This window comes from Microcebus murinus, chromosome 29 (assembly GCF_040939455.1).
Source record: "Microcebus murinus isolate Inina chromosome 29, M.murinus_Inina_mat1.0, whole genome shotgun sequence".
In the NCBI taxonomy this organism is placed as follows: domain Eukaryota; kingdom Metazoa; phylum Chordata; class Mammalia; order Primates; family Cheirogaleidae; genus Microcebus; species Microcebus murinus.
In genome coordinates, this window is record NC_134132.1 from 9,253,543 (window position 1) to 9,277,531 (window position 23,989).

A 23,989-nucleotide genomic window follows, 5' to 3' on the forward strand; every position below is an offset into this window, starting at 1 on the left:
ATTAAAAGGTACTTCCAGCCAAACTGCCCCAAAATCTTAAAAGAATTTCTGATTCACAGAATCGCAGTAGGTGTTCTACAGGGAAGGTCAAAGCAATTATACTTTACCTGGGATATCAGTTCTTGAGGTCATTCAGAAATTCTATATTACAAATTATAAATTCTCTATTGCCAGCCTGCAGCATTTCTATAATTTCAATTATATCATCTTTTCAACAGTCTTCACTATTTAGAAATGTAAAATTATATATGTTGGATAACACATTTTCCTTCCTCTTCCTTTCAGCAGGTGTTCTCTCTCCAGTTTGTTTTGGTGATAATATTGTATTAGTAAGAGTACTGCAACCGTGAGATGATGCTTTAAAATATATAAATGCACTGCAGTTTGTGAAAGAGTCTTATGATCACTGATTTCCTCTGAGAAAAAAAGGTTATGTGACTTTGTCTTACTATAATTTCTTGAATGATGTCACCTAAGAAGTATACCATTACCCTCTTAGTTCTTTATTACAATGCAGAACTAGATAAAATGAGTTTATGCTTTTAGTAGGAGAAGGCATATATTAAAATACAAAAGTTCTAACTCTATTGTAATGGAATTTGAAGGACAAACGTCATACAAGATGATATGAATTTTCTCATTTTATATTTTACAACTATATTGTTGAGATATTCTCTATTACCTGTATTTCAAAAGCTGTCGTTTATATATGCTCTTTTCTTCAATCTATAAAATGCTGGTCTCTCTTATTTTTACTGCAAAAAAAAATCTCTCTTTGTCTTGAGTTTTTGCTCATTTTTTTACCTTCCAAAGTGTAGTTCACATTTATTAATGTTAATTCTATTCCACATTTTCCAGTTACTCTTTAATAAATGATGTCAGAAAATATTTCAAGCATATAGAAATGCATTTTAAAATAGTTATGGAGTCACTAAGCAGGTTTGTCAAATTATAAGATTTTTCTTGTTGCTTCAGGATTTTTTTTTAACAGAAACAAATAATCAGAGATGGTTCAAAGTCCTCTATACAACTCTCCAATTTACCACCCTCTTTAGAGTTAATCACTAATTTAATTTGATACTTACTCTCCCTGGATTCTTTTATAATTTTACTACATATGTATATTAAGACAGATGATATTTGCATAAATTACATTGTATTGTGTGTGTGTGTATATATATATATCTCCTCCCTTGTCCATCCATGGTTCCTGTTGCCCCTAAATGGTGCTAGTTTTGCACATTTTCTTGACTCATTACAACTTGCTTTAATTTTTCAATACATAATTTTGTAGAACTGACTATATGCCAAGCACTATGCTATGCAAAATCCTTTTTGACTATCTTTACATGGTTTTAGAACCCAAATCCATTGTACTGACCTCTCCACAGCCAGTCAACTGTGACTGTCTACATTTGGATACAGCTAACCAGAGGTCTCTTGGACACTTAAAAATGAACATAATTAACTCATCAGCTGCCAGGATCCCCTTACTTAGTCTTCTTCCTAATTTCTGAATATCAGAATGGCTTCATATTTCACTCAGTCACCTTAGATTAGAGGTCACCTCACATTCCTCTCTAATTAGTCATCCATCTCTGATGGTTTTTACTCTCAGACAATTCCTAAACATATTTCCCTCTCTCCTTCGTTCCTTGTGTCCAACTGTCCTTTTAAGGCCCTTGTCAACTTTCTGTATTATCTCAACCTCATTATGCTTCATTCCACCCTATACCCTTCAGATATAACCCATCTGAAAAAGGAACTGGCTTCAAATATTAATAGTTTCCACAGCACGAAGCCAAAGCACCTCACAGTGACAGAATGACAGAAGGCTCTCTGCTAACTGGCACCTGCCTCTCACCCAGCTTCATCTCTGCCACTCTCCACTTCACGCTTCTCTCGATTAACACTGAATTATTTTTAGTTCCCTATGTATATCTGGCTATTTTAGGACCATGTACATTTGCTGTTCATTCTGCCTGAAAAATACCTCAGCCTTTTTTCCCTGACTTTGAGGGTAGACAGAATTCCTTTCCTCCGCCTCATCATCTTGCTGTTTATATATCACGAACACACTATTCTTGGTACATCGTGGTACCTAAATAAATATTAGTGGGAACTGAATTGAATTTAAATGCACTGTCTTTGGTGAATATTCATATTTTGAAAATAAAACAGAAGTTTTGTTTTTTAAGAACAAAATTCATGATTTCACATTGATGATAACATCATCTCTACCTGACATATAGGAACCATTTATAGTTGTAACCTTTAATTTGCTGCTGCCATGAATTATATTGATAGATTTACTCCAATTTTAAATATCCTTAAATTTTACATAGGCAGCAAAACAGGATACTATATTGGTAAACCATGAGCTCAGGAGTCATGTTAGAGGGGTTCCAATTCCAGTTTTACCACTTGCTACATTTCTGTTGATGGGAAGGTTACTTACCATTCTTGTCCTCACCTTTCCTCATCAGTCAAATTGGGATAATAATAGAAACTGCATTACAGAGTAGTTATAAACATGAAGTGAGATCATGTAAGCACTAAGCACTCAATAAATATGGCCTACTTTACTTTTTTCTCCTTGATTCTGCATCAAGAAATATGGCCTACTATTTGTGTGATTCTTTTTAATTCGTAGCTAGATTTAATTTATACTTTACTGAGAAATTATGCATCTTATGCCTAAGTTAAATTGAGCTATACATTTTGAAGGGGGACTAGTTTTGTTATTTTCATTGTTAAAGTTAAGCTAGAATTATAGGATTGGATAAAGCTAGTCAGTGTTTCTATGATATAAAGTAAATGGATAAAATAAGAGCAGTTCATTATTTAATGAATAGATGGTGCTCAGTTATTCAAGAATTGGCTCTTTTAACTGTAATTCTTGAAAAACCTTTCCAATTTCTTTTCAATTCCTAGTTTTTAAAGCATTTTCACATATTGCTTCATTTGAGTCTCACAGCAGCTCTGTGATATAGAAAGTTCAGGCATTAAATTACCAGTATATAAAAGAAGTTTAGAAAACAAAATGCCTGATTTAAAATATTTAGTAAGGAATTCAAGTGTATCTGGACTATGTACTGCTAGCTACTGATCTTGGTATTCACAATTTTATGCCTTGTCTATGGTTTCTGAATGACTCTCAACGAATGTGTATATTGATCTGTGAGAAAGTTTACACAGGCAGATACACCTGTTCATGACCCTTGGAAAATCTGTGCCAATGACTTTAGCTCCTTACTATGGGCTAGAAATGATATGTGACATATATCCCATTCATATTTTGCTTGGATGTTACAAGAAAAATAAATAAAAGACTGGGAAAAGGGATAAAGTGATTAGATTTGATATTATATACTGTAAATGCAAGCTCCATTGCATTGCAAGAAAATCATTAAGCACTGTAATTATACAACTTTATTGCAACACTACTGACTAAATTTTTGAATTTCTAGTCCTTCAAATTAATATATTCCAAGAAGTTTAATGTGCCACTTCTTTCTTAGGCAAAGAGCAATTGCTTAAAATTTGGAACTTTTCTATTGCAGAGATACCATCATAAAACACATTTGTCTTGCTGCTTCCCCAGCAGTTGAGCAGCACTGAGTGGCATATGGAGAGTAGCATAGATGTGGGAGAACAGGGAGGGAAGGTAGACCTCGTCTGTAAGTTGCTGTGTGCGTGTGTGCGTGTGTGTGTGTGTGTGTGTATGTGTGTGTGTGTGTGTGTCTTTAAATTGAGAATAATTATATGGACAAAGAGGTTCTGGGGTCATCTCAAAATAAAATTGCTGGGAGTTTATTTTCTTTTTTTCCCCCAAAATTAAACATGAGATTTTATTTTTTGTAAGTTTTAAAATCTCTCTCTCTCTACCCATACTCCATGTGAGGATGTGTGTATACTTTTAAAATATTTTAGGATGGAAAATATGGCACTGTAGATATGAGATGGAGGCTGAAATCTAAATGTGTAAAATTTTATAGTGAAAGTATAAATTGCAGGTTTTAAATTTAAATCTTTAAGAAACATGATGTTTTCTTGTTATCTTCCAGAACAAAACTTTAAAAATATTCCCTAAGAAACTAAAAGATTAAGAAATCATACTTATACATACTAAAATCACTTGTGTTTGAAATTTTATTTTTAAAATTTTATTCATATACTTATTAATGTATATCAGATGTACATATTTTCAGAGTATATGTGAAAGTTTAATACAATCATATAATCAAATCAGGATAACTAGGATATCCATCACCTTAAGTATTTATCTTTTCTTTGTATTCTCTTCTAGCTATTCTGAAATGTACAATAGATTATGTTATCTATAGCCAACCTACTAATCTATCAACTGTAAACTCATTTTAATGTCGAAGATATACTTTAATAATGTGTATACTTCAAACTAATTTCACATTAAGTATATGATGAAATCATAAATATTATAAGTAATGGAAGTAAAGAATCTGACTACTTGAAGATATAGGAAGACCATAATAAATGGCTTCTGGAAGAAAGATTTAAAAGAAAACACTGGTAAAAATCATATATGCAATAGTAACTAAAATTAAGTAAATTCATAATTTTTCTATATTTAATAGTTAATGGTTTAATGAATTATACATATCTCACAGAAGTTTTACTTTTTTAGTTGCAGAAATAATGCTAAGACCATTTATTCATGGAAGTAGAAATTGCTACTAAATGATAAATATCACCGATAAGCTGCTCAGTTTGAGCCATGAGTTTTAATTCAAAAATGAAACAGTGAAATTTACTAAATAAGATAGTAGCTTCCTCACGTATTTGTAGCATTCCAGAAACAATATAAAAAGAGTCATGATAAAATATAGGACTATAAAATGTCTAATTTTAAAATAAATATAGAACCATTAAAAATCTTTGGTATCCTATGGATACATGGCAATGCTTCCTTTAAAATATTTTTATACTGTTTACTACGAAAGCCACATTTGCTAGGGAGAGGGAAAGATATAAAATGTAATCAAAATGTTTGTACTCTCATAATTTCCTGAAAATAAAATAAAAAATAAATCCACAATAATGGAATATGTTTGTTACCATTTTGCTTTAAAGAAGTTCCAAGAAGCAAATTATGGCTGTTGATATTGAGGTGCCTTGCCAACAGCCCTTGCAGAAGTGCCCTTGGCTAATAGCTCATGGAACCTTCAGCTGTGTTATCAGTGTCTTTTACTGCACATCTAAGACCACAGTTGACCTCAATGGTGGCCAGAACATTGTGATCTAGAAGTCCCCCACCCACTGCTAAAACTCCCTGAACCATCACCTTTTCTTGACCTGAAATTCCCACATTATTCATTTCATTTCGAAGTCAAATGACAAGTCAAATAAAACGAAAATATGAGAGAATGTTTAAATTCTTTCAAACTGGTATGATCACACACCTGGGAATTTGCAATGTCATGCCAATGAAGGATTTTAGCAGTGAAGCTATATGATGGGGTAAATGTTCAACCACACTGAATGCTCAGAATAGAAAAACGTTAGACAGGGAGCAAAACCCTTGGAAATAATGCCATTGAGGATTATTTGAAAGAAGAGTACTTTTTTGAAAGCATAATTTGGGGTTATATTTTAAAGGAAATGACATGGCCATTTCAGTTGTAACCAAATGCCAGTAACAGCAGAAACCTGTATGGTAATAAATATGTGACAGGAGCTATCTTAAATGCTTCGAATTATTAATTCACTTCATTCTCACAATTATTATGCACTATTCTAATTACCACATAAGAGATAGGAAGTACAGATTTAAATATCCTATCCAATGTGACAGACTAGTAAGTGGTATAACTGGGATTCAAACCCAGAATATGCACCTCTAGAGTATATATGCCCCTCCATTAAGGAGAGCTTAATATCTTGAGAGAGTTTTTAATTTGTGCAAGGGCATGGAGCCAAGAGGAACCCCCTCATAACTAAAATGTAAAGATTTTCAGGGTAGGGATATGAGAATATGTAACAACATGGAGCTCTAACTGATATTTTAGACCATGCAATGTAGACAAGTCTAATTTCCAAGTGTATTGTTCCATGTAGCATCTCTCAATTTCCCAGGAGTGGGGCAGGAAAGGTAGACTGCCTTATTGATCTAAAAGTGACGTCTGCTGCATGTGCCTGTACAGTGTACCCAAATCGAGGTACAAATGAATGAAGGATGTTGATAAAAATGATTAGATTTGGTAGGAAATGAAAAAAGGCCAAAATAATATATAGAATGAGAGAATCTGATAGGATCCAGGGAATACAATGCATTGCAAATGGCTATGGAAGAACTAGAAGGCCAGGAGTTCACTTTTGTAGAGCAGGGTTTTGTGTGTAATAAGTTTTCTGGGTAGCATGGTCTATATGTTACGGTAACACTCAGACTTTTTGAATCTACAGCTGTGGCTGAGTGAAGGTGAAGGTCATTGAAGATAAAAGAGTCTATGATGATGAGGGTTAGTTTCACAAGGGATCACTGTGCTTTTCTGAGATAACAGCAAGCAGAACAAAAAGGAACACAATAAACCAGCAATTGCTTTTGTTTATCCCCCGTGGTAATGCACATATTACATCTGAAAAAACTGAAGCTTGAATTGTTCACACCGAAGGTCCCCCTACTCTCCATGTATAATTTGGGTAGTAACTTATGTTTTATTTCACAGGGACTAAAATAGTTAAAGAAATTGAGTAAAGCTTAGACTCAAATTTACTGGGTTTGTTTTGTCCCTTTTACTTTTTTTCTATTCTCCATTCCCTATATCTCCTTCTCCTAAACCATCTTGGTATATTTAGCAGAGGAGTAAGGAGGAAAACAGATTTCTTCTTATTTAGCAAATTCTCTGTGCCAGGGTCTTTCTTAGCTGCCATTTTTAAATTATCTCATTTATTCCCTGCAGTAGTAACACTTACAACGCCAGTATCGTTCACTCAATTTGCAAATAGGAATACAGAATGCAAAGTTGGGAAACATAACCAAGATTGCAGCCAGGTTCCTCTACTGTGAATGCTGTATTGCTTTTAATTGGTTATACTTTCCTCTAAGAAACAGGGAAGGTGAGGTGAGGCAGATTACTACTGGCACTGAAATCAATTCCAGAAATACTGGTCCACAGGAGGGCTGGGGAAAGACAAGAGATAGGAGATCAGGGCATGTTTTTTGCTCCTAAGGGTAGTGAAGGCTGCACTGAGTAGCTGGAAACTTGTAGTTCCAAACTCTGACTATGTCATAAACTTTAAGCAGAGCAAGCTTTTTACCTACACTCCATTAGGCACTTATGTATGGTGAGCCAGAAATAGGACTTTGATCCTGGAAATAATGCTAGTTTATTTTGTTTAGAAAACACACTTAAACTTTCTGAAACTTAGCTTCCTCAATTGGGAAGAAAAAACAAAGAGTGTTGCATTAAAATGATGATGTAATTAACCTCAATCTATACAAATTAATACATATAGGAATAAAGACCCAAAGAAGAAATGAACGGTAGATACATGAAACAGAGAAGCCTATACTCTGCCTGTTAAAAAATCCTATTGTGAGATAAAAGAAATTCAATAACTGAAATTCCATAATAATCAAGTCTTGTAGATACATTATAACATTTATTGTTAATTTTGATTGAAATGACTTAGGATGACTATAATAGGAGATAATCTAACTGTGCCGAAAGGAATAAGAATATTTAATATAATGGCTAATGAGAGATGATGATTAAATAGATGGTATTGAGAGCAAACTCTAAGAGATCTTTTGGTTCTCATTCTGTTTTGAAATTCTATGATTTTATGACTAATAAGTACCTCCTTACAATTTTTTTTTATCTTAAAATATCATAGTATTAACCTCTCACACTAATTTCTTCTACCTCTGTTGCATTGCCAGCACATGATTTGGGAGACTTTATTTTCTGATCTTAAGTGATAGACTTATTTTAGCTTATTTTTTCATTTCAACAATAATAATAATATTTAGGGCTAATTGCTATAAGCTGAAAGAATACCCTTGGAGTTACAATAGTCTTAAAATTGGGTTTTTATTATGATGAATGAAAATCTTAGTGGAATTATTATCAATATTTTTAGCTAAAGACTTTTGGAATGCAAACAGAATGAGTGAAAAGACAGCTTTTCTGGTCTTCTAATTGAAGGGGGGAAAATCTTCTAGATAGATGGTGAGAATGAGGGCAATCATATTTACCTTTCTTCTCTGATAACTGCCTTCCTTTGCAGATTTAATGATGTTTTAAGTTTGAAAAGAAGCAGACAGAGCTACCACAATGAAAGAAGTAAACAACATTCTCAAAGCACAATTTTCATGAATTTTAAAATGTGCTATTGTAAATACTGTCACAAGATTAAGAATTTATAGTATTGCCTTTCATAAGTGAAATACCAATGCAATAGTCTCCTCAGTTTTCTTTAATTTTGTTTGGTTATATTCCATTAAACTATATTTTGCAGAATGCTTTTTAATATGCCCAGAGAAAATCTGCAATGACTAGGCTTCATGTGCATTGACCTTCGCTCTTTTTTTGAATCTGCAGTATGGCTCATTTTAGTCAAGCTGTTGAAACATTTGTGGCATAATGCATCAAATTAAAGCAACCAGCTGTGATGTTTAATTTAAGCTAAAAGTTTATGATCTACAACTATATAATACCTTAGGGAATAATTGATATTGTATGTAACTGCACTACAGTGACATGCAAGACTTATTACAAAATGCCTATAAAATGTCACATATTTTATTGTATTAAGCCATTTGGACTTCAGGTTTTAAAAGAGCACCATCGTTTATCCAAAAATGAATATCAGAGAATAAATGAATAGACTTCAACATCATTCTCTAAATATAGATGAGATGTGAAGTCATTTGTTTTCAAGTGTCAGAAGAGAGGTTCTTTGTTTTATCCCCTATTGTTTATAATGAAGTTCCTCCATTATTTACAGATGCTTTAAAATTTGGAAATGTCATTAGCCATGAGGCTCAACTCTGTTTATCAAATTTCTCATTGTATGAAAGTGGAGACATTTAATAACCACCAAAACAAGATGACACTCATTTATCATGTCCCCTTTTCTTTGTTCGATGTGATGCACAACACGTAATTGTTCATGTGGCCCAGCTGATAAAGGCTGATGCATGCCATAGATCATTAGAGAACTCAAGAGCTTGAGAAAATACTAGATAGAGAGAGAGATAGAGATAAAGATAGAGTTTTTTTTTTTTTTTAAGATGAGCATTGGGTTGTCTAAGTTACTAAACAAGATGCAAAGAAAAACAAAATAATAAGTATTTGATTTAAAGAAAATCAACATATAAATACCAAAGTCATTTATAGACATTTGTTGAATGTATTGTTTATGTCATTTCCAGAGAAAGATAGTAATAAGTACTTAGGAAAGTTAAATGACTTTCTCAAGTTCTCTTGTCAGGGGATGGGAAAGCAGTGAAGGTAGAGAAACAGTACCTGGTGACATGTTGACCATTTGACGACCTAGACCAATGCCCCATCCTCAAGATTATCATCAAAATAGAAACCTCATGGTGAAATTTCTTTATGGGAAGAAAAACTTCTAAAGTTTAAAGACCTGAAATATTTTTATAAGAATAAAGAAAAAAGGAGCATTTTAAATAAGTTTAGAGGTTTGCTACATGGCAACTAGCTTTATATGCTTATTTCAAAATACTTCAAATACAAACCCTTGAATGATTTGTGTTTGTAGATAAAGGATTTATGTAATCATATCATAAGAAAATATTCTTGTAACTTTTAAAATATTACCTAAAGCTGTGCCTAGAGATAACTGGAAGTTTAGGAGGAAAGAAATGCATCAACAGCAATTTTAGGTAGAAGGAAATATTATTCAATGCCTCTGATGAGGTACATAGCTAACTTTTTAAGTTGAAGATGGAAGGAAGACCAAATGTGAAGGAATCATTCACTTTTCACTACCCCAGTATTATCTTTCACCTTGAAAACAGATCAAAGAAGGAAAGGTCGAAAGCTAAAATTATTAACACATTTAGTTGCATACTGCTACATATAATTATTTGCTTATGCTTTTCAAAATAAAATTAAAGAGAGTTATTAAATCATGCATCCCAATAAATCTAAAATATGAGAATAGTCCACTGGGACTATGAATACCATCTGTCACTATTAGGGGCAAAAAGAATAATAGAACCAGTATGAGAAGGTCAAGGCACTCCAATTTTTAGCTTAATAGTAGCTGTTTGTCCTCTAATGTTTGCTATAACAATTCCATTGCCTTTTTTCTCAAAAATGTGCTTATACACACACACATACACACAAATTTTGGCAGGTATGTAGAAATTTATGTATATTTTCATATATATAAATTTTGGCAAGTATGTAGAAATTTATGTATATTTTCATATATATAAATTTTGGCAGGTAATGTTTAGTTGCTGAGATATTTTTAGCATTTAACACGATCTGTGCATATTCAATAAGATTACTGGTCAAATGGCATAACAAATGATACATAGTCTAATAAAATAAAAGAAATGTTGTGAGCATCAGAATATTATTGTTTTATAATTAGAGATTTGCATGGGATTTTAAAGGTAAATACCATTTTAAAGGTTTTCATTTGGTATTAACATGAATTGAACATCCAAAATAAAAATCAGAGACATATAATTGGATGAAATCTTTTAAGCAAATTTGAGTCCTAGTTGGAGAATTTAGAAATCACAGCAAATATTTAACAATGGATACTTTGTTTTAATATTTGTCAAAATTTCAGACATTACTAATTATATTGCATTGAAGAGCTACAGCAAGGGTATAGCTACAAAGATTATAATCAAGAGCTGTTGTTTACAGTTTGAATTAACCAAGAAGAAATTATTGAACATCTACTGTGTACTGAGGATTTACTTAAGCCCCATGGGAGAAACAAAAAACATTAATACTGCTGTACTTCAGCAGTATTCAATCTAGTTGAAGAGGCAAAAATATCACAAGTGAAACAATAATGATTAGTGTAACTATGCAACCATAAAATTAATTGCTAAATCATAAGAAAACTCAATGAAGGTTATAATAATTACTTAAGATTTTATAGAGATGGTATCATACTGATCGAACTTTTTATCCATGAATAAACCCACAGAAATTGATATGTAAAATATTAATTTGACTTTTTCTTAATGAGGATATTTTTAGTATATAATCCAAAAATACAAATATATACTGCATTGTTATTGTAAAATTTCAGTCACTTCCGAATGAAGTGACATGCTCAGTTAAGCATCTATACCCATATCATCTAAGATGTAAATGAAAATCTAAAGGTAAAAAGTTGTTAATTCCATGGTTCTATTCTTTCATTAATTCACTAAAGTTTCATGCTTTTATCTGCTTATTAAAACTCAAATGCACACTTAATTTTCCAACACATAGCAATATATTGTACATATTCCAATACATAGCAATAGGGAGGCTGGTTTTAAACCAGCCGAAAATGCCTCCTTGAGTTTAGAAAAAGATATAGAATACAATAATTTAGACATGCCTGCTGCCTTTCATATAGAAGACATTAAGAACCTAGTTTTAGAAAAAGAGAGATCAATGAATATTTGTAATATATTTAAGGCTGTTTTAAAAGAAAAATTATAAGGTTGCTAAATTTAAATCACTTCCATAGCTGATTATTTAGCCTTATATCTCCTCTACAAAATGGTGAGAGTAATAGTTTATATTCCATAAGGTGGCTATAAAAATTACATTTTAACCTAAATTAAAGAATTTTAGGATTATCGTTGGTACATAAGTGCTCAATAAATATTAGCTGCTATAAATATTACTATTATAATTGCCATTGTCCAAAGTGATTACATGGGCCCTGAATAGAAAATAACAAAGTTAACAGGCATATTCTTATTCTTGTAAAGTATACTGTAAAATGCAAAATATTGTTTCACTCAGGCACCTGGGAAAGCCTTTATATGCCTGCAACATGAATCAAAAGACATTTTTCTAGTTAAATATATATATATGTAGGTGTATATTTGGCACATACATAAACACACAAATTGCCAATATATAAATGACCTCATTATGATCTGTATTCTAAAAATGAGACCAACTGGAAATGTGCTATTATATCTTTACGTTTTAAACATTTCAGACCTCAGGGTAACATCCTGCCTTCTACCAACTTCCTTTTGTTAACATTCATCAATGGTATATATAGATTTTCAAAATATGTACCTGAATTACTAATGGAAAAACTTCTCATTCCATTTTTGATGCATCACTTAAATATATGCTCATAAAAAAAGACAATTTGAGTTGTTTTATTTTTAAATATTTTAGTACTATTTCAATAGCATTGTATATGCTTTTGTTTTACAAGGTTGACTCTTTATTTCAAATGTTCATTTTCTCCCTAGTCTAAGCAAATAAAATATTGATTTATAAATATTTTATAAGCTTATACAATAATAACAATCATTAATAAAAACTGACATATATGAGAATTAACTACATTTATCAACTTGTTTAAGCTTCACAATAACACTGTATGGTACATATCATTATCACCATTTTTTTATGTGCAATTCATGGGTGTAAGTACCTTGCTAGGGTCATTCTGCTAGTAATGCTAATGCCATGATTCCAACCTAGATCGATTTGAACAGATCTATTTGGAAAAGCGTTCATAACCACTATGGTATGTTTATTTCACAGCCCCCTAAAGTTTCCGAGGAAAGAACAGCTAAAAAACAGCATCCTGATAAATAGCAGAAATAAATATTAACAAACTTTATAAAAATATCTGAAAATTAGATATGTTTAAAATTAAATATAAAAATGAAAATTTTGCAAAATTTAAATAATTACAATATATGGCTAAAATATAAAATATGACTAAAAACAGAAATGTCTTTAGTTTTAAAAATAAAAAAATCAATTTTGATTGATCATTTGGAGTACAAATATTTTTACCTTTCTCTGAGTTCTAATAAGAAAAATTATTAAGAAATTTCTTTATTAAAAGAGTTTATTTGTAAATGTCTCGAAGATGACTAGCTTTAATTTGTCTTCCCTACTGTGGAGTCTTCCCAACTTAGCCCTACTGTGGAGTTGTAAGAGTGTAGTATGCATGGGGGGGAATGGCTGGAGATAAGACTACCCAGGTCTGATAGGATGGCCTGGCTAACAAACTATCTAATGGAGAAAAATAAACTATCTAACAGAAAGTAAGAGGAATAAACTCGCAGCATACAATTGCTCCTTTGAAGAGAAAGATCTCAGTACCATAGTTCCTTGTTTGATTAATCACCTGGGACTCAACTCATTGTCTTTAAGATTAAAGTTGTTTTATTTGACAGCTTTTTTAAAAAGCCTTGAACAGTCCTAAGTGGACAGCAGGTGTGAGAGCTCCTCACTCCAGTTCTCACCAGACCAAATTCCAAGGACTCTGATAAAGCCAGCATCACAAAAAAACGGGAAAAAAATGGAAAAACAAACAAGGCTGCTTCATAGCCATTTCCTGTTGTCAGCTTACAATATTAACAGTTTATTTATCCTTTTTCCCTACAAAAACTCCAAGCTCTCCAGAGCCAGCACTTTTCCTTTCTTTCTCTTGTGTCAATCCTTCCCCCGCCCCTTTGGGAAGTAAAATAAACTTCTTTATTTAAACTATCTAGTCTTTGTATAGAGAATTTTTTTTGCCAGCACGCCCCCACCCCAAGAAGGTCTTCTGAGGTGTGGCTATGAAGAGCCTGTTACACAAATTGGCAGCAATTAGCCATACAAAGTGTTTTGGATGGGGCAGAGCTTGCTGTCTTCCATACAGTGAGGTGCAAGGGCAGGTATAAACAGTAATAACCTAGCTAATTAAATGCCCTAAATGAGAAAAAAAAAATGGGGAAATGGGAATGGTGTTCTTCCAGTGTAAACTCCGATTAGCTCCATGGCCTCTTAAGAAATACCATATCCATAACCTTTCCATCTACTAAAAATTTTTCTTATGCTATTGATTGAACTCATAGCCTCAAATTCAAGTCTAAATTTGACGGGTAATATTAAGAAAAATAAAAGATATTTGAAAAAATGGGAGGGAATCAATAATTAATTTCCAAATTGGGAGTGAAGATTTTAGCTAATGCCTGTACAAACAATCTCATTGCTCTTCTGTGTGAATTTTCTTTCATGGCAGACATCCTGCTCTGGGAAGTGACTAAAAAGACCCTTTGTAAAATAAGATTAATGTTGCTTTGCCTCTGTAATTTGCTTCATTACTTCAACTACTAACTCATTTATAATATGCTCAAATATTTCCTCAAAACAAATTAGTCACATTAGTAAATGATTTCTAATTTTAAGTAGTTTTATAAGGTTCCGTGGTACTAGGCATTGGCAAGGAGAAGAGGAATGGGAGGGCTAAGGGGAAAAGAATGGGAAGGTAAAAACGTAAGCATGCATACAGAGGGGAATAATAAACTAAAAATTTAGGAGAGAAAATTTCATTGTTGTTGTTGTTTTAATTATCCCCTAGGAGTTTAAAAAAATATGACTTATAATGTGTTTCATATTGAAATGATTATAAGAGTATGTATATGGGCAAAGAAATACGATGATATGAAGCTAGAAAGACAATATGAATTATCCTATTGATGTATGGTAGGTCCACTAGCTGTCTGGATTACTGTATGAGAGGTTAGGTTTTAACCATAGTGTTTCCATAACTAATAGGAAATCAACAATGAGGAGGGTGAAGGTATCAGATATATCAGAGTCTGTAGGTACACATTTAAAAATCTCCACAGATATGTCATGTTTGCTCAGCTGCTGTACTCACATGACTTCCTAAATTCTAATTAGTATGAATTAATGTTCAATTGAAGGCAAAATTGTCTTTTCACTGCTCAAAAAGGTCATCTCTGACTAAATAAAACTACGCCAAGGTAAAACGAAATAACCTTACAGGAAATTCTACAGAGAATTTTTGATATTATCTTCCTCCTTCTCTATTCTTTTTATAACTATAGCAAAGGAATTTTGTTTCTGAGTGAGCATCAAAAAGAAACATTCTAGCTTATTTCTATCAGTACACTTCTATATCCTGGGGCAGTACTGGTAATATTGTAATACTAGTCTGTATTGCAATTACTCTGTCTATAAAATAACATCTATTTTACATGATTTCACATTTTATCATAACTAAAAAATAAACTGACATGAAAAGCATGTACTGGATTCATCAATATGAGAAATTGTTCCTTACTGTGTTTCTCCGAAAATAAGACAGGGTCTTATATTTATTTTTCCTCAAGAAAATAAGACAGGGTCTTATATTTATTTTTCCTCACGCTAGGGCTTATTTTCAGGGGATATGCTATTTTTTTTTAAGTATGGTACAACAATCTACATTTATTCAAATATGGTTAGGTCGTCTTCTTCTGGAAGATCATTATCACTCTTCAAACCCTGAATTCCATCCTGAATTTCTTGTGACTCTATTTCCTTTAGAACCATTGGTCCCAATCTCTCATGTCGAGCAACAGAGCTCTCATGGGACAGATGAGAAGGGCTGCTGGCCTTCTTTACCTCTCAGCAACGAAATGTATGGGTTGTGCAGATGTGCTGCATAGCCACGCCCATCACTAGGTCTTATTTTCGGGGTAGGGCTTCTATTGGGCAAATGCTTAGAAATCCTGCTAGGGCTTATTTTATGGTAGGTCTTATTTTCAGGGAAACACAGTAGATTAAAACTTTTTAAGAAACTCAAAAAAAACAAGAAAACACAAAGGGTCTTATAATTTTGAAATGCTTGGGGAACAATGGAAAATGTTATCTCTTGATATTTAATATATATATATATATATATATATATATATATATATAAAATAGTCGAAGTATCTTGAGAACACCTCGCAACAGTCATAGAAATGTCATTAATTATCAGCCGTTGGTAACATTGTGTGAAGATATTAGTAACATTTGTAGCCTACAAGAACGTTAGACATGACATAGTTAAAAACCATATCCGTCTGACTGCTATAGACGAGGTCCAAACATTTACTGGAGCAGAGATTATACCCAGGTTTCTGGGAGCATCAATGATCAACAAAGAAATAACCACTGTTCACAAAGATTTTCAGGGCATGTTCTGCATCTATGAATATGCTTTTCACTTGGAACCTGTTTTAGTCTGTTTGTGCTGCTATAACAGAATACCACAGATTGGGTAATTTATAAACAATAGAAGTTTATTTGGCTTATAGTTCTGGATGCTGGGAAGTCCAAGATAGAGGGGCCACAACTTGTGATGGCCTCCTTGCTGTGTCAAAACATGGTGAGAGAGCTCACAAGGCAGAGCAAGGGGAAGCCAAACATACTTTTATAATAAACCTTCTCGAGATAACAAATGCAGTCAAGTGATAATCACTTTAATCCCTTTATAAGGACAGAGACCTTCTGACCTAATCTTCTGGTAAAGGTCCCACCTCTCTACACTGTTGAATTGGAGATTAAGTTCCCAAGACATGAACTTTGAGGGACACATTCAAACCACAGCAGAACCTAAATCAAAATTCTTTTTGTCTGAAAAAGAATGCAGAATAAAAGAATGTGTTTATCACAGAGGCATCTAGAAAGCAAGTACAGAGCATGTTAGGAAAGAGGTGGACTGCATGGAACAAGCACACTGAAGCAAGCAAATAACAGTTGATGGGAAATGTGGAAGATGCCAGCCTGTGAAAACGTTAGTGGAGAGAACTATATGTAAGTTCACAAAGAGAAAATGGAGACAAAGAGCCCTGATATGAGAAAGTGATATTCCAGCACACGCGGTGATAGAAAAATATCACAAAAGGCAATAGGCAAAATTAAATAAGCCAGGAAGAAGTCTGATACAGATGAGATTCTCTGGATCACCTAAGTGCTAAATAAAGGGCTTTCATTGGTGCTTAAATGACAAAGTACTGTTATATGGAACTACAATTCTGCCAATCAGAGTAAGAAAAATATCAGCATCAAGTTTTAAGAAATGAAGATTTAACAAATCTTTTTTCTTCTCCTCCTTCCTGTCTTTTCTTTCTCTCCTTTCTTTCTTTTTCTGGTTTTATTTCAATGATTCTTTCATTTTTCTGATTTGGTATGTTACAAGATCTAAACATAGAGGATTATTCGGGATAGTTACAAAATTATAATTATACTAAATTGTTAAAGATCACTAAAGAACTCAGTTTTCTGTAAAAAAAATGTAAAGAAAAATGAAGGATAAGGGAAGGAAAAGGGCATATGATAGGAATATATATGATCACATTTGTTCTTATATTAGCAGTTAATGAGTTGTGATATGTAATTATCTATCATGTGATTTAAAAAAAGAAAATGGTTATTGAACTGGCAAGGCAGAATAAAATAATTATTCTGTTATTGTGAATAACGTATCTTTGAAAATTTCAGAAACTCTTTGTACCTCACAAGAGGAACATTACTTGTTTTGGAGTAATGTAAAGCTCCATCACTGTATCTTGACATGGTAAGAGTTACCTCATGCTTTGTGGAACTAGCTAAGGGTACTATATTGTGACATCCTGCTGTCTTAAAAGGTAGAATTAGATTTACTTTTACACAAAGCAGGAAAGGGGAAATCCAAATCCAAGGCCACCATTCAATCAGTTGTCATTACTAAAAAGAAATGATGAATTATGATTTATTTGGGAAATGGCCAAACTGCTTTACTGAAATGCTTCATTAGAGAATAACTAACTTTCATTTGAGAAGAAGGACCATATGGTATGTTGTTTCTATTAAAACTTACATAATTATTAATATTTACTAGTCTTGGGGATATAGTAGCAGCCAAGACACTTTTTAAGTACATATGGTTACACCATTTAATTGCTAACATATATTTTTGTGCTGGGAACCTCCTGAGATTTTTAACAAATAACTAAATCTTACCTCACAAAAATCTTGTAAGAATAGATTGAGTTAATACATGTAATATGTTCAGAAATATATGTAACAATTGTTCTATAAATTATTCATACTTTTAATATTTTATGTTAGATTTTGAACTACTTTCTTCTAGTCTGTAAAAAACGAACTCCAACATGTTTCTGTATCAAATTTATTCCTATTAGTCTCCTAACACTACTAATCCACCACTCCCATCCCATCCACACCACTTCTCAGTCAACACTATTATAACAGATAAAAAGGTAGGAAAGAAAAAAGGTAGGAAAATCTGTGGGTTTCTCAGAAATCATTCAATTTCTGAGAAATTGAAATATTATACTTAATCTAATTTTCTGTATTTCCTCACCTATAAGTACAGAGGAATGACAGATGCCCTGTCTCACACAGTTTGTGAAGGTCAAATGAGACATGACATTCAAAAAGTACACTAAAAAGTTTAAAGACATACTTATATGTAACATGATGATTACTGGAAATTCTGAGTAAATCAAGATGTGATAATTCTTAAAAAATTCATGTTTTCTCATTGCCATTTGCTTAATTAAATGGTTTATTTTTCACACTTTCTTCGGCTTCATCAATCAAAAGTTATATTATCATTAAAACCAAGTAGTCAATAGCCTATTTATTCTATTAGAATGGCAACTTTTAAATTATGCCAACTTCAAAGCTTCTTAAATGTGTACTTACAGATTATTTATTTATCCTAAAATACAAAATCTCAGTTATTTACACGGAATAAGTATAATTCTATAACTGCTTGTCTATATCACTAAGACATTAATCATTATACATAATATGTGTTATTGCTTTTGAAATTTATTCATTAGAATCATAAGCTAAAAACCCTTCAGGGACTAATTTAAATACACATTCCATCCCTCAGTACTTAGCACTGGCTGTTTGATTTAGCTCAAGTTTTGTAACTTTTCGTATCATTAGTAGACACTCTTCATTCAGTTCTAAATCTGAAAACTCAAAAGGTTCGCATTTTTTTCCTGCTGAAAAATCCAACCTAAATTACTTTCTGAAGTAGATTATATATAATAATAATATATTATTATATTTTATTGTTGTTTACATTAGATATTTTGAATTGTTCATTCTACATATTTAGTAGTTCATATCTTTTTGCCTACATCTGCCCTATTGTTTTCAAAGTTAGACCCAGTTTAGAAATATAAGAAGAAAAATATTCTGCGACTGGGATGATGGCAGGGGTTGGGAGAAGCAGTTAAAAACCATAATCTACAGCGGATGTGGTAGGCAGCCATTAAAAGGGCTCTCTGATATTCATGCCTCTTATGTAACCTACCTGTCCTGTGTTATGTGATGGATTTAGTAACTTGCTTCTAATGAACAGAGTACAGAATACAGACAAAGTGATTGGAATTCATTTCTGAGGTGAGGTGATAAAATACTGTGACTTCTGTCTTGCTCTCAATCTCTAAACTCTTCTCTTGTGTTTGCTTAGATGAAGCAAGCTGCCATTTTCTCAGCTGCCCCATGCAGAGGCTACTGTGGCAAGGAAGTCAACAGCTAGGAAGGAAATGTGGCTTCGATTCAATAACTGGCAAGAAACGAAGCCCTGTCAAAATCCACATGCCTGAGTTTGGAAATGGGTCATCCCCCTGTAAGGCCTTACTTGGCTGTAACTTTATGAGAGATTCTACGCCAAGCTTCTTCTAGACTCTGCTAAGCTACTTCTAGATTCCTAATTCCAAGAAACTATGAGATAATAAATGTTGTTTAAAGCCACTAAGTTCAGGGTACTTTGTTACAAAAGTAGAGATAACTAATACAGATTATCCCCCAGAATTCCATCCCCACTGTAAGCTCCCCAAAACATATATAAAATCTAAGTAAAAAATAGCATGTTGATCGGGGTAGTTTTAAACCATTTTCCAAATAGACATAGATAAGAGAAGACAAAAACAAGTCTGAGACCAAAAACATTATGGTCTTTAAAAAAAAAATCCAAACCTAAATGAGTCCCCCAGAATCTATTTCCCATCAGATTGCAACTTCTAAGCCTCCCCGACAAAGAGATTTGGAGTCTGACACTGACAAAATGTTATGGCATTTCATACATATCAGACTATGTTTTGATATATTATTTCATTTGATTGTGATAACACCCCTTTGAAGCATCCAGAGATGCTATTATTTCCATTTTACAGATGGAAATAGAGGAAGATGAGATAAAGTAAATTCCCTAGAGTCACAAGCTAATGAGCTAATGAGTTACAAATGAGCATAGAGGTTAATACTCTGTGTCTAGTCCAGAATTCTTTTGCTACACCATGCTGCATTTACATCTGGGAAGATGTTTATTTCCATAATTATACTAAGTTATAAAACATAGCATGCCACCCCAGAGGAATAGATAAACATATCAGATACATTTTATTCTCTACAAAATCCATCTTAATTGCCACATGTGTTTTTGAAACTCCGATATCATTTTACATATTGTTTAAGTGAGACAAGCAGTGGACATAAAGATTTTTAAATTTAAAAAAAAATTTTTAAGATTAATTTTTAAAAGTTAACATTTATGGGTTTTTCCACATATAAAGGTATGTTGTAAATTAGTCTTACAAAATAATGACTGCAGCAATAACATTTTCTAAGGAAACAAAATGCATTGTAGAGTAGAAATGAACACAAACAAAACACAACAAGGAAGCTATCTCATTTATCCTCATTTATCCCAGGAGAACATGACCCATGTGTTGAGGTCAATCAGCAAGAAGCTGCAATTTATAATTATCATTGGAAAAAGAGAGAAAAGGAGGACAAAGTAAATAACCAAATTGAGGTGAAAGTGTATTGAATTTTTTTCATAAGTTATGTAATTTAATTTGAGAAGTAGAAATATGAGTGCCTTAAATATATTGATTGTGTTTTGTCTTTTCTCTGCTTTGGCTGTTTGCTGAACTACAAAAATTAGTTGCTAAAAAAAAAATGATGGAATGAATGAGTGAATGAATGTGCCATTATTCCCATGTAATAGATGAAGACACTGAGGCAAAAAATAGACAAATATTTAAAAACCCACAGCTAATAATGCTAAAGTCTGCCGGACTTCTATCTAACTGATACTGAAGGAATAGGAAAACATAAGGGTAGTAATTATTAAAAACAACACATCTGGGTGGGCACAGTGGCTCACACCTGTAATCCTAGCACTTTGGAAGGCTGAGGTGAAGGACTGCTTGAGGCCAGGAGTTTGAGACCAGCCTGAACAACATGGCAAGTACTCCTTTGTGCAAAAAATATGAGCTCAATATGCATTTGTTAAACTGAAATAACTAGTAATTCAAATTTATTTTTCCCCTTTTTAAAAATGTTTTGTTTCTCTTTTTTCCTTTTTTTACTTTTAATTATTATGAGTATATAGTAGTTGTATATCTTTATAGGGTACATGTGATGTTTTGATACAGGCATACAATGTGAATTAATCAAAGCAGGGTAATTGGGGTATCCATCACCTCAGGCATTTGTCATTCCTTTGTGTTAGCAATATTTCAGTTCTACTCTTGTCATTATTTTAAAGTATACCCTAGGCCGGGCGCGGTGGCTCACGGCTGTAATCCTAGCACTCTGGGAGGCCTAGGTGAGCAGATTGCTCAAGGTCAGGAGTTGAAAACGAGCCTGAGCAAGAGCGAGACCCCGTCTCTACTATAAATAGAAAGAAATTAATTGGCCAACTAATATATATAGAAAATATTAGCCGGGCATGGTGGTCCATGCCTGTAGTCCCAGCTACTCGGGAGGCTGAGGCAGGAGGATTGTTTGAGCCCAGGAGTTTGAGGTTGCTGTGAGCTAGGCTGATGCCACGGCACTCACTCTAGCCTGGGCAACCAAGTGAAATTCTGTCTCAAAAAAATAAAAAAAATAAAGTATGCCCTAACTTATTGTTGATTATAGTCACTTTGTTGTGCTATTAAATATTGTTCATTCTATCTAACTATTTTTGCACTCATTAACTATCCCCACTTCATTCCCCCCTCCACACTCCCCTTCCCAAACTCTGGTGACCATCATTCTACTCTCTGTCTCCACGAGATCAATTGTTTTTAATATTTGGCTCCCACATATGAGTGAGAACATGCGACATTTGGCTTTCTATGCTTGGCCGACTTCACTTAACATAATGTTTTCCAGTTCCATCCATGTTGTTGCAAATGGCAGGATCTCATACTTTTTGTGGCTATATAATTCAGTGTGGTCAAGAGTCACACTATGTAATTCTCTGAACTCTCCTTTTGACAGGCAGGTAGTAAGTGCTAACAGATACATCATAGATCAATGAGTTTACTGGTTTGGATAAGTGGAGTTAAGTGGGCTGCATCTTTTCCTTCCCATTGTTCACTCATATGTTTCTTTGAATTTCGTGAGTAAACATATTTTCTATAAACCATGTGAATTAGTTTCATCTCCTGCACAGCCATAAAAGGTGTACTAATGTGGTGATTGCTATTTATGAAATGTGAAATAAAACACAGGAGGTCAGAAATACTATGTATTATTCCTCAGAACTTTCCCAAGTTTATTTATGTTTTGCTATTTTTCTTCAGCCTTTTAGATTAGACCAATATGTTAATTTCCCAGTTGTTTTCATTTTCATAAATAAAATGTTTATTGAATGAAATCTGATCTTTGTAGGTACTGACTTATATAACTAAAAATGTGTTTTACAAGTATAAAGGTTAAAACAAAAGCATACACAAAACTCAGTTTGTATATTGAGTTTTGAATAAAACTCAATAACTTATTGATCACAAATAATTCATTCTTAGCTTAAATGTTAAATTTGATTTTTAATTATAATTTTGTTTATACTTACATCTTTGTCTGATTTTCTTGTACTTTTATTAATTCATAAAACAAATTATAGTAGCAATGCTTTGGTTCATTAAATTCTTTTTCTAATATTGTTTTTATTTACAAATTCTTGAAATGAAGGATATATTAGGAAAAAATAACCACCTCTGAAAGGTATTGTGTCATAAAAAAAATCACTCATTCTGTACACAAACTTTCATTCTTTGCTATATTTATCAAAATAAGTTATCATTATAGAGAAGGAGCAGCCAGTAAATTAGTAGGATATGAACAGAAACAGAAGAGGAACCACAGGTTTTTATATGGCTTTTTTTTTTTTTTGCTGTTCTTGCTGCTGTTTTGATAGTATATGGGTTTAAGCCTTGTACTTGTTTCATACTTTATTTCTTGCTACTGTGCAAAGTCATCCTAAACCACTGTATAACTGCAGTTGTTTGCTCTTGAAAGCAGCTCAGGGTCTTTCTCAAATAAATAGCATTTAGTCAAGTGACAGGACCTACCTAAAGAGAGCTTTGAATCATATCTATAAACTGTTCTTATAACAAGATTATCAGTTTTATTGTACACAAAATCTTTGTGCTTTTGCAAATCATATATTGTCAAAGTAATGCAATGACATAATCAGTGATTTGTTTGTAACAAGGATTTTGTGCCAGTTATTAATTAATTGTCCTCTCTATTTCAGATTTATCCTTCATATTCTGCTCTGCAAAAAAGTAGCAAGGAGGCTGGGCGTGGTGGCTCACGCCTGTAATCCTAGCTCTCTGGGAGGCCGAGGCGGACGGATCGTTTGAGCTCAGGAGTTCGAAACCAACCCAAGCAAGAGCGAGACCCCGTCTCTACTATAAATAGAAAGAAATTAATTGGCCAACTAATATATATACAAAAAATTAGCCGGGCAGGTGGCACATGCACTGTAGTCCCAGCTACTCGGGAGGCTGAGGCAGGAGGATCGCTTGAGCCCAGGAGTTTGAGGTTGCTGCGAGCTAGGCTGACGCCAGGGCACTCACTCTAGCCTGGGCAACAAAGTGAGACTCTGTCTCAAAAAAAAAAAAAAAAAAAAGTAGCAAGGAACTTTAAACCTTCTTCCTCCGCCAGCTAGCATGATGTTAAGCTTTGTCTCAGTAGAG

General features: G+C 33.1%; 1 protein-coding gene across 3 annotated transcripts in view; it reads right to left on the minus strand.

Annotated features, from left to right (window-relative positions):
* CCSER1 (coiled-coil serine rich protein 1) overlaps positions 1-23,989 on the minus strand; it is an 899,545-nt gene that overhangs the window by 437,226 nt on the left and 438,330 nt on the right. The gene's annotated exons all lie outside the window — the stretch shown is intronic.